The sequence below is a fragment of the Canis lupus genome, chromosome 7 (genome assembly GCF_011100685.1).
Source record: "Canis lupus familiaris isolate Mischka breed German Shepherd chromosome 7, alternate assembly UU_Cfam_GSD_1.0, whole genome shotgun sequence".
Taxonomy (NCBI): Eukaryota; Metazoa; Chordata; class Mammalia; order Carnivora; family Canidae; genus Canis; species Canis lupus.
This window is the reverse complement of record NC_049228.1, coordinates 46,275,070-46,287,409: the sequence shown is the minus strand read 5'-3', so window position 1 is coordinate 46,287,409 and position 12,340 is coordinate 46,275,070. Positions and strand designations below refer to the sequence as shown.

The window sequence follows — 12,340 nt, the reverse complement described above, 5'->3', positions numbered from 1 at the left end:
GCTGATTTCCGTGTTACCATTCTCAGTTCGACAAATAAAGGACAGACAGAAAGAAGCAGAAAGTCTCAAATAAGGCTTAAATTATGTTTATGATATCAGTTTCAATCCTTTGCAAATGGCTGATGAATTTGATATGGTATCTATCATATGTGAGGTCTTTGATGTTGAAGCTAATTATGAAAATGGCCACAACATTTGTGAGTATCTGCAGTGTGCCAGGAACCGATTTAGAAACTTCACACGGAATCATCCCCAATCTTCACCTCCCAGTAGGCAACGTCATTTTAATTCTACCGATAAATAAAACAAAGCAAAAACCAAGGCTTAGCAAGTTTACAAAACTTGCCCCAGGTTGCACAAGCTAGCAAATAAGAGCCAGGAGTCAGTCCAAGTCGGTCATGGTGCTGGTGCTGGTGTTCCTCCGACACCCGCTGATTCAGAAGAACTGACTATGTGGTCCCTCATCAAGAGGATGCACTCTTTGAGTGAGGGCGGCGATGGGGCACAGTGCTCTCATTGGGTCTATGCTAAGCTCTGCTCATGTATTTCTTTCTTTTTTTTTTTTTTTTGACCATGTATTTCTTAAGACAACCCACCATATTTTGTTAGAGATTCATTTAATATGCATATTGACTTTGAATAGAGCTTTCATGATCATTACTGTATATAAGCTTCATGGCAAAGCTATGAGGTGGGCAGTGCCATTGCTTTACCCTTTTATTCCCTGGAGGAGGAAGACCAAAGCAAGGAGAAGTGCATTGCCTTGTTTATATTTACAAGTTTTTTCAGTGGCAGAGCCGGGGCTGGGACACAGGCCTTCTGACTCCTGGTAGAGTGCTCTTTCCATCACTTGTGACTGATGGAAGGTCTCTGTGCACAGCATGGCCTCATTGTTATGCCCTGCCTGACCCAGGTCAAAGGCACAGAGGCAGCTATATTAGAACCATTAGGTAACAAACTGGACTAGCTAGCCAGACTGGTCTTTCCAGCTTCATCTCTCACCCTAGCCAATTCACAATTCCACTAAGCTTCTGAAAACTTTTTTTTTTGTCTTGTTTTTCCTGCTTCAAGATCTGCTAAGTTCTTTTCTCACTCCCGACATACTCTTTTGTCCTGTCACCCTCGTACAAACCCTTTCAGTTCCAGACCCCCACACCTTGGATCTCTTCCTTAATTACAGCCAGTTCTTGATATCTCAGGTCCTGAGCTCCTAAGATATTATCCAGGCAGTGCAACTCATTTAGCACTGAGAACACAGAGGTCTGAGTTTCATTCAGATCCTGAAGTGTATGGAAAGCTAGAAATATTTGTCTATTCTTTTCTACGGGCTGAGTATGGAGACAGACATGGGGGTAGGAGTTCCTAGTGTGGTTTTATGTACCCTCTGGGCCCTAAGAGATACAAACCATTTGCTTTTCTCTGGTGAACCATATAGTATTATCTCAATGTCTACCTGGGTATTTTGGGGGGGAGGGGCAGGGTAGGAATGAAGTAATTATTTAAAAAACCTGAATGGGTCAGGCGTTTCACATTGAGTCTGAGAGTATGGGAGTGTGCCCAGAGAAGGAAAGCATATGCAAGCCCATTTCTGAGGTGGCTGAGCCAAGGCCTTCAGAGCATATTAAACAGTTCTGTTACCATCAACAATTGGCATGGGCAGAAGCAGGAACCAGTATGGCTAAAGAGTAGATCCAGGTGTCTGAATTTTAGACAGGTCTTGCATTGAACTCAACTATTGCTTTTAACTCTTAAGCCTCATCATTCCTTGTTAAGAGTAATTCACTCATCCTCTGAATAATTGTTGAGTAATTATTTGGAACAAGGCACAGTGTTAAGTGATAAACAGAAATCAGGAAGATATGGTGCCTGTCACCAAAAATATATCAAGTTAGCCAGGCACAAATGATAACATGTATATTATAAGTGCATATGGGCAAGACAAAGGGAGAAGGGAGAAATTATTCTAGACTCGCAAGAAGCCTCATTTACAGAAATACTCACTGATGAATTTAACTGGGCTGAAAACCTGTCTTAAATAGGCAGAGGTAGGGAGGGAAGCATCCCAGTCCAAAAGTAGGGAAGTGTTCCAGGTGTTGAGGGAACAGTGAGTAACTGCATATGTTGGAATAAATAGTTGGGATTATGAAACAGTGAGTCGCAGAGGACATCGAATGCCACGTCACCGAAGTCAAACTCTGATGGACAGGAGGGACAATATAACGTGGCATAGCGCCCAAATTGGTATTTCAGTCTCTTCCCATCTAAAATGAGGCCAGGTAAATGGATTGCTCCCTCTACACTCCCTGCTTGTGGTGAGGAACAGGGAAGCAATTAGCATCAAGGCATCTGCATCCCTTAGGTGGAAGCAAACATCACCAGCAAATATAGCGTGGTGCTGGGTTACTTGAGGCTGATAGTTATCATATTGACTCTCTGAACTCTCACTGTGAACAATTTGCAAACCCAAGAGGGATGGTAAGTGACAATGGTCATTTAGAGCTGTGAAATCCTTTCTCTCATTTTCTTCCCATGTATGCTGAAAGCCAGAAATTAAATAATCTTTGGAGAGATGCTCCTAAGCTTCTGATAACATTAATTACTATCTGCCCTCTTAGCCACATTTGTCATGATTGATCCTTTCTTCTGTGAACCTCTTTTCCCTTGGCTTCTGGGGTAGCACTCTATTTTCCTCTGAGTTCTGCTGGCTGCTTTTCTGAATCTCTTGCTGGTCTTCCGCATCTCCCTGGCCTCTAAACATTGGAGTGCCTTGGGACTCAGTACTCCGTTCTAGTCTTCTCTTATAAGCTCATAGGACACCGATTATTATCTATACACATAAAACATTCAAATGTCTCTCTCTAGCCTGGACTTACTAGCGGAATCTCCAAACCCGTATATCCATTCTGTTTTCCACAGTAGGTGTTCCTTTATCCCAAGCCCGCAATGGTTCCCCATTTAATTCTGTGCAGAAATCAACTCTTTGCAATGGCTTCCAGAGTTGTAAGTGAGCTGGCCTCATCTTACCTGCCTGGCCTCATCTTACTGTGCTCTACCTTCCAAAAGACTCTAAGCACCAATCAACTTCAAGTGCTTGGTTTTTGCTATTTCCTCCCCCAGACATCTGCAGTGCTTGCTCTTGACCTCTCTGCTTAAATATCAGTTATCCATGATGCCTTTCTTAACCACTCTATATAAAATAACAGACCCCACCCCTTCTGACCTTCCCTGTTCCTCCTAACCTATATTATTTTTATACCTCACATTTGTCTCTACCCTATGTGCTGTGCATTTTACTAGCTTATTTATTTATTAACTGCCATTCTCTGCCAGAATAAAAAAACTCCTTGAGGGCAGAGACTTTGCTCACTGATGTGTCCTTGGGCCTAGGACAGTATTTGGTACAGAGGTACACGTTTATTCAATAAATATTTGTAAAATGATTCATGAAATTATCTCTTTTAGATATAGAACTAAGAAGAGACAGTCTGGGTTAGGATCTGGCCCAGGATGAACTTGGTCAAAGGTTGCTGCCAAGGATGGTCCTTAAGGTAGAAGTCTTAGGTTGAGACCAGGTTTTGCTGTAAACCATGCTCTGTTTAGGTAATCTGGGAATACATCTACCAAACCACAGTTTCCTCTTATGTTGAATGGGTGCTAATATCTTGCTAACAAGATAAGAGTAAAGATCAATTGAGGGCATGGATGTACTTCTGCCAGTTAGGCGGTTGATCCTTCTCTCGCCCTGAAAAAGGAACCAGACTTGGCTCTCATTCTTTTCTTGGAGAAGGATATGTGTCCAGTCAATCCTGTTTGTCTTTCTTTGGCACAAGAGAGCAATGTAGGGTTTTTTGTTGTTATTGTTGTTGTTTCTAGCTTTAAGCAGGCATTTTGTGGGTGGATGTGAAGACATTTAGCTTTATTTTGAGGATAGTTTCTTATTTTATCCTCTCTTGTTTATGTAGGGTTTTTTTTGTTTTGTTGTAATGTGATAAATGGCCAGCAACTTCCCTGAACCCTGTGGAAATGGTATCCAGGCTACAGAATAATTATTTAGTGAATGGTGGATCCAGTTTATGTTGGCACAGATCAAATTAATCATGATTAGTCATGCCTTCTCTGACAGTAACCTCATCCCCTTGTAGAAAAGCTCCTCTTTATTAAGAAGTAATAGCTGTGAGGGATGTCTAAGCCCCACTCTGGTTACACTATCCTGTGGCTTTCCCCATATCTTGGCAAGAGAGATTAAATCCAGATTTGACTCCATCCAGATTAAAACAAACAAACAAACAAACAAACAAACAAAACCTCCCATGAGGCATCTCTCTCCCTGCTCCTATTGCCCACCATAGAAATTCAAATTCCAGTATTAAAAAGAAAAGAAAAGAAAAAGAAAAGAGGCTTTGCAGTTTGCTTCCCCACTCCCTCAAAGAGAACACAATTAATAATTATAGTAGTAATTAAAGCAAACCTTAGGGAAGTGGTGTTTTATTAGAGTGGCACTAAATCCACAGGCTTTCTATCCTGGTTCCCTTGTCAACACTTGCATCTTGGGGACAGCAGTCACTAAACCTCTATGCTCCTTTCCATCTGAAAGGTACTTCCCCGCTCTGGGGTGTGTGAGTGTGGATTGGCTTTGAAGAATAAGGCAAGTTCATTGCCTGGGAGCTTTGATAAAGAAGCCTCCTCTTCAGCTTCAGTCCAAATGGAAATAGAGAGCATTTTCATTTGGAAAGTAGAGAAGGAAAATGTGAGCAGGCAGTGGACAGGGAGTCAAGGGATGTGGCTTCAGTTCTGCTTGCAGGACCTTCGGAAAGCTCTTAACCTCCTGGAGCCTCTGTAAAATGGAATGGTAATAGAGAATATTATTTAGCCTTAAGAATGAAGGATGTTCTGACATATGCTACAACATGGATGAACCTTATGAACATTATATTCAGTGAAATAAGCCAGTCATAGACAGATGCTATGGGATTCCACTCCGATGAGGCACGTAGAGTGCCTCAGGTTCACAGAAACAGACAATAGAATGGCAGTTGCCAGGTAGTAGGGGGCAGGAGGAAATGAAGAACCAGTGTTCCGTGGGTACAGGGTTTCAATTTTACAAGATGCAGAGTTCTGTGGATGGATGGTGGTCATGGTGGCACACCAGTGTGAATGTACTTGATGCCACCCTTAAAAATGGTTAAGAAGGTAAATTTTGTGGTATGTATATTTTGCCAAGCATTTTTTAAAAGATTAAAAGTGGAATAATAATAATCTCTAAAAATTTTGTCTTTGAGTTTGTAATCTATTATGGTTTCTCAGAGTGTGAGGAGTCCATAAAATGAAGAAAGCATTGAAGGCCAACCTATAGGATCCCAACAGATTTGGAATTGAGCCCCACATTTCCATCAGGAGGTGTATTTGAAGGCCTGTCTCTGAGAGGGAGTTGCATACATTTCCACAGAGCAGATTTAGAAGCAATAAGTAGGAGTGACAGGGAGGCAGAAACTTGTATCAGGGTAGGAAAATTTTTCTTTAAAAAAAATAAATAAAAAGGCTGTCCAAGAGAATTGAGCTTCCCAGGAAGTAGTCAGCTCCCTCTCACGGGGGTGTCTGAGCAAATGCTGTGGTCATGTGCAGAGTCCTTCCTACTCTTGTGGAATGCTGGATGACATAACTCTAAATTGCGTTCCTTTCCAACACTCTGTAGTCCTCTTCTTCTTCCCCTTGTCATTGGCATGAGTGTTTCCTTTCATTCCTCTAAACAACAGCATCTATTACTACAAAAGAGAAAAACAACTCTGGAGTTATTAAGAACTCTGCAGGTTACGTGGGAGTAAATTGAATTATCTAGAGACAGATCAAATCCGCTTGTAAGAAACTGTTTTGTTCTCGGAGGAGTCACCAACTGTGACTTGGACCTCGAACTTAAGGGTTTCCAATTCAGTAAAGGGAAGGAAATCAGCAAAGTCAACTCACCAAATGGGATTTAAGCTTAGGAACGCTTTACCTCCTTAAAATGGCCATATTAACTGCCTGTAAGAAAAAGATTAAATCAGTTACTAAATTGCGGTAAGTGTTATACACGCTTATAACGTTAATCTTTGTGATTAGTGCCAATGGAGGCCACCATATCAGCCGCAGCATCATAATTCTGAGCTAGAGGTGTGCTGTTTGAGACAGTGTGAAAATTTTGTTATTCTTCTGTCTTTAAAAATTTGGCAGCATCACTTATTACAGTGTTGATAACAGGTGCTTTTTATATTATTCTTTGGGAGACAATGAAAAAACTTCCTTGTATAAAGTCTGAAATAAGCCTTTAATATACTCATTTCTTGGGCTGGCCAGTCTTCCTTCCCAAAGTTAATGAGCTGATAATTAAAGTCAGAGTCAGTTCATTCTGAAATAGGCTCAGTGCCCTGAAAACTTTTGGTGAGATGAAATTGAAATTTCATAGCATACTCTGACTACCTTTATCATATTACTTATCCTAATGTTTTGGAATATTTTGATGTTTATCTTTCCCATAACAGACTCTGAGCTACTTGAGATCAGGATTTGTGTCTCCTTCACCTTGGTATCTCTATATAGAAGTACAGTAGGTATTCAGTAAATGAACCTTGGAATGAATAGTGAAAATCTATAATCATCCCCTATGGAGAGAAACCATCCCTGTTGTTTGTAACCGGGTCGGTGGTCGTATTTCAGATGTGATTTCAGGAGCTCTAATGCACTGGGGGCCAGTGTTGGGAGCCAAGAGGGTACTGAACCTAACCAGACAAACTTTACTCTTTGTCTGTTTTACATATTAGGATCCCATGTCAAGTTTTCTCTTAAGAATATTCTGAAAAATACACATGGACAAGTACCTAAACATTGGGAGATGCTTTCATAGTATACGTGTATGTGTGCACCTGTGTGGCGTGGCGTATGTTGCAGAGCTCGGGATAAGGTATAATGTTTTCAAGTTTCTTTACTCAGTTTAACTCTCCATTAAATTGCTTTTCTCATTTGAAGGAATTGGGCTGGTCATAATACAAATTGTTCCATTAGGGATCTGTCGAGACTAGCTAAGGATTTTATTCATATTTACCGAGGTTTTTGGTGATTACCAAGTGTTTTGTCCTTTTCCTTCTAAGGAGATTTGAACTTCCCATTAGTGGATTTATACTGATCACTGCTTAACTACATCAGGCCGTGAATTCCACAAGAAACCTATAGTTTCTGGATTGTTCCAAACCCCACCAAGTATATAGTGAAATGTATTTCACCAAGGACTGTAATGTTGACAGTTGCTTCTGGTTCAAGAAAATCTCCATGTCTGTCATTCTTCAGACTCACAGGGGTGATGCAGTGGTAAGCTAGTAGATTCTTTCATGTCTGCAAAGGGCTGTCTGAAGAGAGATGGGCACTGTGAACTGTGAGGTATAATATACCTGCTGCTGACTTTCTTTAAGGGGCAGAAGAATGAGGTGCATGAGGAGTGCAGAAAAGGAAAAGAAACAAGCCAGAGGGTCAGCTGAATGGTCAGAGCTGTGCCAGGGAGCCTGAAGGTGCTGGGCTTCGGATTTGGTGAGGTGGCTGGTCCAGAAGGGAATTCTTACCTATGAAGAGTTCAGGGGCCACACAGGTGGACACTTCCCGTGGGAACATGGATAGGTCCCTTCTACTTAACACATTTTCGTGTGCACGCGCGTGTGTATGCATATGTGTGTGTGTGTGTGTGTGAGCGGGGGGGGGGGTCTTTACAATTTTTATTTATCTTTCCATGGTAGCTCAACCTCTAGATACTTTTCACTTAGCCTGGAACTGATCTGTACTATTTGGTACTGTTTCTAAAAACCACAAGTCCCTTGGGCACAAAAAAAAGAAAGAAGTCCTGATACGCTCTTCCAACCATATAAGAAGGTCTTTTTAAAGTTTTCTTTTTATCTCTGCGCTTAGTGGGTGGATATTTCTTAGACATGTGTTAATTGGAAGAGACTCACCTAGATGGCTTTGGCTCAAGTTAAGTTATTCTGGAGATTCTAATTTTCTAAGTGCTTCCTCCTTTCCTTCCACCTGCATGGAAGTCAGTGTCTGGAAGTAGGTGTGGGGATAAAAGTGAAAATAGTGAATACAAGATGAAAATGCTTATTCTTCCCCATGACTATTCCTATGAAGAAATCTAGTACAAACAACCCCCAAAAAATCACACATGAAACCCAATTTGCTCCCCACTATTATGTCACAGAAGTTCAGGATAGGGCCATTTTTCTGTTGTCATGTAATGGAAAAGGCTGGGGGCTCACTGGCAGCCTTTCAGACACTCATATCTGTACACAGCGGCCGTGAGGATGCTCTTTCAGCACTGGGACCTGATACCACCTACATGCCTGTACACTTTCTAGGCAGCATAAGTGAAGGCACACCAGCCTCTGTGGGCTCTGGATGGATGTTTAATTGCAGAAATTCCAGAATCTTCACTCTCAACCCCACCATCAGAAGGAAAACCTTGAGTATTCCTCACTGCTCATGGGGGTCCTGAATTTTTTTCAAAAGAAAAAGGAAAATGCTCTCCCTGCTTCTTCTTTCCGCTGCCCACAGCTCAGTGAAGAAATAAGACACAAAAAATGTAAATTCTAGGGGAGAGAGACCACTGCTTTGTATTCATACTGAGCTTTCGGTGACTGGTAACCAGTGTGTCCATGAGAAAAGTTTCGATAGAAGTAACTGAGGAAGACGAGAGTAGGAGGGCCTGGTGTCCAGCGTGTTTAGATGATAGACAGCACAGAACCGGAAGTCAAGACTGCTGGGTGAAGGCCAGGAGCCTGGAAATACAACATCTCCTTGGTTTGCCTGAGCCTGGCCGTGAGATGGTGAAGTAACATCCTCCCTTGGCTCTCGATCAGCTTGGTATCCAGCGTGTTCTGAGTTTACCTGTTTTGTTTAATTTGTTTTCATTTACCTATTTTTCATCTGGTACTTGCCTTTGGTTTATCCTTGCCTTTGGTTTATCCTTGTATTCTAGAATTTGGTATTTTTTGTAGCATCCTTGGGATTGCCAGTGGGTTCATCGTTTTTGTCTTTTGTGCTTGGATGATACGTGCAAAGTATTTTAGCTTTTGTTTTTTAGTGCTTGCCAGAACAAAACACTGCCCAGGCTCAATTGTTCATGAACAGCTCACAAAATACTTTGAGTCATTCCCTCAAAAGTTTCGGTGATAACTTACAGATGATAACTATATAGATGTCAGGGCACTCAGTAAACCACATCTTGTCAGAAAGTAAAGGAGACATCATAGAATAGGCTATAGAACAGGCAGTCACATGTTTCACCTAACAGGAGAGTGGTGATGGAAAAAAATGGATTGGAGTTCTCGGCACTCAGGGAGGGTGTGAGGACCTAAGTGTGCCTCCAGACTCTCAGTTGTCACTTGAATGCAATGCAGAGAACTGCATGGTGCTTTGGACAGCTGAGTCGCTGGTGGCTCCCAGAGAGCATCCCAGTGACCTGCTACACACTGGGTGCCCGTCCTGGACCCCTTCCTATAATAACACTCACCTGCAGACTGCTCCAGGGTCACTGACTGCGTCAGAATTGGCTGGCAGCTTTTTAAAAATACAGATTCTCAAGATCCACTCGAGCCCACCTCTGAGGGTGAGTCTGGGAGCAGACTCAGACATGCGCGTGAGCTCACACCCTCATGCACACATGATTAAGCTCCCCAGGTGCCCCAGCTGAGCGATTGGCATGGGAAGCCCAGAGGAAACAGAGCTGAGCCTTGGCAAGTGAACCAAACCATAGACCAGCCGTCTCCTTTACTGCTGTAACTCCTTTACTGCTCTGCAAAGGGAGATTTTTCATGTGGAGCGCCCCCACCCCCACCCCCCGCAGACAGAGGATTGGGATTGTCACAGAACCAGGCTCAGGAATGGCACATGGAGCCCCCCATAGTGCAGAGGGTGCAGGGGATGCCATCCATCTCAGGCCTCCCCTGGGGCCCTCCCAGTGGGACCTCATAGGGCTAGGGAAAGTTAGCAGAAGGCGGAGCCAGGGTTGTGCCCTGTGTTTTCATCAGCATGTGACCCTTTCCAGTCTTATCAAAATCTGCGTGGGTATTTCCTGCTGACAGGCCCCTGGAGGTGCAGCGGGAACAGAGGCCGGCTGGGAAGGGAATGGAGGAGAAACTCTGTATTGTGGATTCAATATCAGCTCTGTGATTTCCCCCCCAAGGGATAAATATTGTGCTTTGCAGCTTATATGATGGAACAGACTTCCTATGTGTACGATTCCAGGAAGAGAGTTAATAAAACCTCTTGATACCTTGCCTCCCCGGCAGCCTTTATTTGTCTAGCAGTGAGGCTGTGTGCTGTTCATACAGTACTGGTGTTAGGTTGACATTTGTTTTGACCTTTAAACTTTATGCTTCCTCCTTTGCCATCCTCTCCCCCGCCTGCCTCCCCACCTCCTGTTGTTCCTCAGTGAGTGAGTTTGATCTTCAGCGACCTGGGCTTTTCCAGAGGTTGACTCTCCCAGGCCTGGATTGGGTGGGGTGCAGGCTTTTCCTCTTTTCTCTGTGCAAGGGTCATGGTGTGGCTGTAAAATTATTGTCTGGCGGCAGCACGAGAGGCATTTCACATGTGGGGAGTATGGAGAGTTTTGTTTTTTCTTTAAATAAGAAAAGGAAAAGAAAACACCTCCGAGATCCACATCTGCCCAGGGAGCGCAGGGTTGGGCCTCCTGCCTTGGCTGGAGAAGGCGGGCTCCTCCTCTGGAGTCCTGCCCTGGGCCCAGCAGGGATGGCGAGCCCATCCCTGGGAATGCTGGTGCTTGTCGGGGAAAGTGAACACTCTTGGCTCTGAGGCTCCTTCAGGTCCTGGGGATATTTTCATAAGAGAGTAACCCCAGGTCTAAAGGAAACTTCCACTCTTGGGCAGCCTGATATTTCTGTTCTTGGTCATCCTCCTCAGCTGTTGAGTGCTGTGCTCGAGCTTTCAGGTTTTGCCCTCAGCCTGACCGGCTTTGGATCCAGCTCCATGGGACACTGCTGGACAGCCTTAGCTAGTCTACTTCATGCTTCTTCACCTCAGTTTTCTCATCTGTTTAATGGAACCTGTGGGGGCATGTTGATAATTAAATGTGATAAAACATATGAAAATGCCTAGAACAATACCTGGCATTACATAGACACTCGAAAGATGTTAGACACCCCCCAAAATGTTACGACTTTCCCTTAAGTATCTCCTACCAGAAGGAATCTTCAATTCCATTGGTATTTTCAGAAATTGGACTTTTGGAGGTGACCTGTGCCGTTTTGTGTAAAAATATCCAGAAGAGGTTCATGTGTTCTTTGCTCCTTTTACTTTCTTGGTATCTGTTAAAGACCAGGATATTTTCTCCATGCAGCTCCATGGAATGGATTGTTATAGTCCCTCACTCTCTTTCCATACCTACTCCTACTGCATAAGGGTCCATCATTGTCCATCCATGACCTATGGCAATTTATACAAGATAGCTGTAGAGGCTGCCCCTAGACCTCCCACCTATGGAGTAGACTTGCAAAACTTTTCCCTGCAGGCATACTTGTGCTGTGAGCAAACTCCCTTCACCACTCCGTTTTAGAGCAAGGACATCCGTGGACGGGATCCTCAATAGCCATGACTCTAACCAGTGAGTCTTCGTTGCAGATACGCTGCCAAAGGCCTCATGCAAGGTTGGCCCACAGTCAGGCACAGAGAAAGAGGTAAGAAGGAAGCTCCAGCAGACACTGTAGTGCCGGCTTGGCAGGACCGGGGTCTGCAGGTCTCCTGCCCGCTGCTTCACAGCAGGCAGCACTCTGAGGTTTTGTTTTAGTACATCTTTGCTACGTCAACAGAAATTTGCTTTCTTCTTTCTCCCAGAATGTAGGGAAGTGGTAGTTGGGATGTTTGGAGCCTCACTCTTTAAGTGCTCACTCCTGATTAATGGAAACCCAAACCAGAACCATAAACAAGGAAACAAATATACCCAATCCAACCATTAGGGCCCTGTGGGGTAACTCAGGGTAGCTGAAGAACATGTGGTCAGATCCCAAGTAAGTATTAATTGCTCTCTCTTCCACTGCCCCCCCTCCCTTCTCTGAGGGTGTGTGTTCCTTTCTTTCTTGGCATGGTCTGGCATGGCAAGGTGTAGCTTCTAGATGACTTGTTAACATACTCCTGTCTCCTACCACAACCACTTAGAGGTATCTTGGGACAATATGGCCATTGAATCAGATGAAAAACAAAAGTTTGAGCCAGTTGTAGATCATAGTGATTGAAGGGTAATATGAGAAGGAGGAAGGGAGGCCCAAGATTTATGCACTAATTCCTGGTTTGCTATGGGCTGCAGCTATGG

The 12,340-nt window shown here is 43.6% G+C and overlaps 1 protein-coding gene and 1 long non-coding RNA gene across 5 annotated transcripts in view; one reads left to right on the top strand and one right to left on the bottom strand.

Annotated features, from left to right (window-relative positions):
- SETBP1 (SET binding protein 1) overlaps nt 1-12,340 on the top strand; it is a 357,622-nt gene that overhangs the window by 73,314 nt on the left and 271,968 nt on the right. The gene's annotated exons all lie outside the window — the stretch shown is intronic.
- LOC102152726 lies at nt 4,487-8,147 on the bottom strand. 2 transcript variants are annotated; one of them, XR_005362430.1, is made up of 4 exons: nt 7,971-8,147; nt 5,962-6,018; nt 5,661-5,762; nt 4,487-4,834 (listed from the first exon to the last, which is right to left on the bottom strand). It is a non-coding gene; the product is annotated as an uncharacterized LOC102152726 (long non-coding RNA). The 2 variants fall into 2 exon arrangements; XR_005362429.1 differs by lacking the exon at nt 4,487-4,834 and having other exon boundaries at nt 4,856-5,762.